Genomic DNA, 4,883 nt, shown 5'->3' with positions numbered 1-4,883 from the left:
ATGCCTGCTCTTCCTGTATTCTAAGAGGGAGCCAAAGTCATGAGAAAGTTCACCAACAAGCAATCCAGAAAAGGAAAAGTAGGAATTAGAGTGCAGGCAGGAAGATGCTTAGGAAACACTGGCAGAGAAAAAGGAGGGCCAGAGGACACGGAACTGAAGAAGCCTAAGAATGAGCCCTGCAAGGAGACAATGGCCACACACACATGTACAAACACCAGGTGGTGGTTGTCAAGGCCCAGGACTGGAGGGGAGGATATGACCTTCAGTCCTCCAGACATGGCTGTTTCTCACAATGACAGCAGGGAGTGGGAGGCAGGCCCGGCAGGAGGCAGGGAGTGTAGACACTGGCTGGGGAGGCTTGGCTGTGAGAGGGTAGACAAACAGAAGGAGGGAAGGAGCTCAACTGGGCAGCTTAGCCTAGCCCTGGAGGAAAAGATTCTTTCAGATGGAAGAAAAGAGAATACATTTGCAGGCTAAAGGCAAGAAGCCAGCAGAGGGAAGATGATTACTGGAGGGTGATCTCCTGGGAGATGGGCTAGTTGGGACTTGGGGCCACTCCACCCTCTGAGAAGAGAGTAAAGAGGACAGTGGAGAAGGGAAAGCAGCAAAGAGGGACGACCCCGCTCCAATGATACTCTTCCCTTCCCAATTGTCTTGCTACCACTGATCTGCAAAGCACCTCTTCCTTAGCTCTGACATCCACACACAATGCCACAAACACTACTCCCCCTGCCTTGGGGACTCCGGAAGGGGTCCACATTGGGTTCAGGTGGCAGGGAGAGACTATTAGTGCTCATGCCTGGTATGGCCTCTCTACCTGGATTACTCACATAGCAGTAGATTCTGACTGTAGATGTTCAGCCTCCCCTTTCAACCTCTCTCACAAGCTTTCTTGCCCTTTTGCCATGAGATAACGCTGCCAAGAGGCCCTTAATTAGATATAGGCCTGAACCTTGGACTTCTCAGCCTCTACAACTATAAGAAGTAGATCTCTTGTTTCTTTACAAATTCTTGGTATAGTATTGTTACAACAGCACAAATGGACTGAGAAAGACCCTCTGCTGCCCAAGGCCCCTATGTACTAAGCCAGGATTTTCAGCTATGTGAGCACCTACTATCAATGCCTTCAAGACCTTATGAGCAAGCCAATTTTCTTTACACCTTTCTTTTCTTTTTTAAGACAGGGTTTCTCTGTGTATCCTTGGCTTTCCTGGAATCCACTATGTTGATCGGGCTGGCCTGGAACTCAGAGATCCACATGCCTCTGCCTTCCAAGTCCTGTGATTACGGGCATACACCACCACTACCCAGTTTCTTATGCTTTTCTACAGTTATATAAACTGAGCTTAGAGACATGTCATCATCTCTCTAAGGCCCAAGGCTACCCAGAGCCACTGACCAAGGGAAAATATCCGCAGAGATGATCATCTCTAACCCTTCCACTGTGTGTCTGGAAGCAACACTGCAGACCGGCAAACGCCTTGAGCCTATCTTAGTTCCGCCTCTCATCATATTACTGACAGACTGGAAAGCCGCACATGCACAGTGCGTTTCCTGAGGTCACAGGTGAAGGAAAGTCAGGATCCAAGCCTTCTCTTCTTCCAGGCCTGTGGTGCTCTTGCCTAACTGAATGGGGCATGGGGCGGTAGGCTATGTGAAGTTGTGAGGAACAGCCAAATGTGATGGCCGTGGCAGCACATGCTTGGAAGTCTACTAAGGCTGAGGTATAAGGATCTCAAGTTCAAGGCCAGCCTGGGATATACACCATACACCATATTAAAAAAAAACAAATCAAGGATGGGTGGGTGGGAGTGCAAGGGAGGGGGATTGGAAGGTGGGATGGGGTCCTAGGTCAGTGGAAGAACACTTGACTAATGTGCATGCTGCAGGCCCTGAGTTCGAACTTCAGTACTGCCAACAAACAAACCAAAAGAGAAAGAAGAGAACGAGGAACCAAGAATGCACTAGACTTAGTGGTGTTGCGGAACAAGACCATATCTGCCTGTTGGTGGTACAAAATTGAGGATCAGGAAGTACATGCTGGATAGATGTACAGAAGAATACCCAAAGCAAACACAGTTTGGAGTCTGAGCTAGATCCCCCACCGTAGTCCCAAATCCTCTCCCATGGCTGGGCCATCCACACTCCAACTGCTGACAGGCTGGACCTTGTCAGAGAGAGGTGGGAACCATGTTTTGCTGACACTGACCCGTGGTTTTAACTGAAAGCTGGTCTCTCAAGCCAGAGAAGCATTCTATTAAGAAATTTCTCAGCTCTTTCAGAAAGGGCTACTACGAGGAAGTCCCCGAAGGCCACTCTTGAGCACACTGAAGGAGTGCTACCTGTATGCCACCAGACATGCACATAGCCCACTGCCTGCCTCACTTGTGCAGAATATGGAAGCCAATCCTTTCTCTCTTCCCAGGGCCCAGCAGGAACCAGTATGTGGCTGGAGTTGGCATAGTCAGGGCTGCCAGCCTTTCAGGCCCTTGGACTTGGTCAGTTCTCTGGTACCTGCTCTCCTTTTCTCTCTTCCCACGCCCACTCATACACTTTACCCATCCCATCTGTCCTTTAGCATGTGCCTGGGGATGACTTGCACCTGTTCACAGCATGGAGCAATAGGAATATTCATGCTCAAACAGGGTCTTCTACCCACATCTCAGAGTCCCCCTTCTCTCTCTCTCTCTCTCTCTTTCTCTCTCTCTCTCTCTCTCTCTCTCTCTCTCACACACACACACACACACACACACACACACACACACATATGAAAGAAAGACAGTGAAAGAGAGAGAGAGAATATATATAAACAGCTCTATGGCAGATACACCATTCTGTTAAGTCTGGGTAACCATGTTTCCTGCCAGGGTCAGGCTAAAAGACCTCTTTCATGGAGGGGTGGGAGAGATCGAAAAAAAAAAAGGGTAAGTTAAATTGCAATTTTGTTTCTTATGGTCAGATAGGCCCCTGGGTCCAAACAATGGGATCTCAGGTTTGGAAACTTGAGTTGCTTTGAGTCACTCTTGCCCTAAGTTTTCTGCTGGGCTTCTTTTCAGAAGGCTTAACACTTACCCAGTGTCTAGCTGAGGATCTCTAGCCCTGTGCTGCATCATAAGTAGTCAGGGTTCAAGTGACAGGCCTCGTGTTACTCTGGTGTGGAGGCAGGCCTTCTAGGCCGGAACTTACCTAGTACTCTTTTGCTATGGAAGTACAGCCCAGATCTTCTCAGGAGAAGACAGGCGGTATTCCCAAGAAAAAGTCATCTTTCCCTGCCTTTCTCCAATAAGGCCAGCAGAGAGATCCTACACGGAGGGAAGGGGAAGAAAAGTAGAGAAGACTAGCTTTGTCAGGGAACCCCAAGACCCCCACTGCCTACCCTGTTGCCTGTCTCCACCCTGTCTCTCTTCTTTCTTCCATCCCTGCCCTGTTCCTCTCATGAAATATGGATGGAGCATTTATTAAACTGTTTTCTCTTCAAAGGAGGTTTCAATTTTTAATGTCTCACCCAGTCTGGGGAGAGACACTGGCCCAGACAAGCCATGTGGAGGGGCAGAAAAGGTCTGCCCTGAACTGGCAGGGTCAGAGAAAGGGGGAATAAAAATAATATTGTGTTAAAAAGGATATGCCCCCTAGAGAAGTATTAAATTGGGGAGTGGGGAGCAGAATCACTCTGGGGGCACAGGACACAACCTTTCCCTTCTTGTGCTCTCCTGTTTCATCTGAAAGACCTTCTGAAGGGGACCAGCTAGTGCTTGACAGCTACTGTATTGTGCGATTGGGTGCTGGCTAGGTATTTGATACACAGATGCACCACTAACTCAGCTGACCATCTCACTGGTGGAAGGCCCTACCATAGAGTAACAAGAAGCAAAGACTCCAGGTCCAGCGTACCCATGCTCAAATTCTGACCTCATTATTTGTTTTCTGTGGGATACTGGACAAATCATATAATCTCTCTATTCAGTTTCTTCATCTGTCGAATGGGTCTTATAAGGTTGCTTAGATGAAGATGAAATGAGACAAAGATGTCATGGCACATACCTGTAAATACCAGTACTTAGGCAGCTGGAGAAGAAACATTTTGAGTTCAAGGTCAGCTTAGGCTGCATAGTGAGGCATTTTTTAATGCAACATACAAACTTTATTTAACAAAAGTAACAGGTAGCAAAACAAACACTGATATTTTTTTAAAAAACTGCAAAAGTTATTTTTAACAACTTAGAACAACCTGCTTGCAGTTGCATTTAACTGAGCTCTGCTGCTGTGAAGAATACAGGTATGCACAGGTACGGATGGTGTATTTTTCAAGTATTCACTGAATACTACCTTAGGTACACATATACATTAAACTTGAAAAAGATTAGATGATCCCAGCTGTACTTCATCTTTGTTGTTCTTTTGGAAGAAGCTGTCAAAAAAGAAGAATATGCAGTTCTGGTTCACGAATCATGTCATGAACCCATCCTAGACTCTGTTGGACACCAAGTCTCTTCCACTCCTCTACAGACATCAGATGAGTTTTTGGTACTTGCCTAGAGAGTTAAACATGACATGCTGCTACTCATAGTGCTCATCGAAGTACTTGTCTAAACAGTAGATCTGCTTGTGGGCCATCCTGATCACACACACACACACACACAAAAAAAAAAAAAAAAAAAACAAAAAAACAAAAAAAACAAAAACAGGAGCAAGAAACCAGGGCAAGGAGCTCCACGTCTGCCTATGGCTGGCACAGTGACTTCAATGAGGCCCAGTGAGGCATTTTTTTCTAAAAGAATATATGATAAGATTGTATATATATCAAATACACATTTCCATCTAACGTTTAGTATATCTTCAGTATGGTGATGGTAATGGTGTGATAATCAATGTCCGTATTTGTA

At 46.4% G+C, this 4,883-nt stretch overlaps 1 pseudogene; it reads right to left on the bottom strand.

Annotated features, from left to right (window-relative positions):
- Positions 1–4,381: 4,381 nt before the first annotated feature.
- LOC110559163 (cyclin-dependent kinases regulatory subunit 2-like) lies at positions 4,382–4,614 on the bottom strand (annotated as a pseudogene).
- Positions 4,615–4,883: the final 269 nt, after the last annotated feature.

The sequence above is a fragment of the Meriones unguiculatus genome, chromosome X, assembly GCF_030254825.1.
Source record: "Meriones unguiculatus strain TT.TT164.6M chromosome X, Bangor_MerUng_6.1, whole genome shotgun sequence".
NCBI lineage: Eukaryota > Metazoa > Chordata > Mammalia > Rodentia > Muridae > Meriones > Meriones unguiculatus.
The sequence above is the reverse complement of the archived record's forward strand: the minus strand, read 5'-3'. Positions and strand labels throughout refer to the sequence as shown.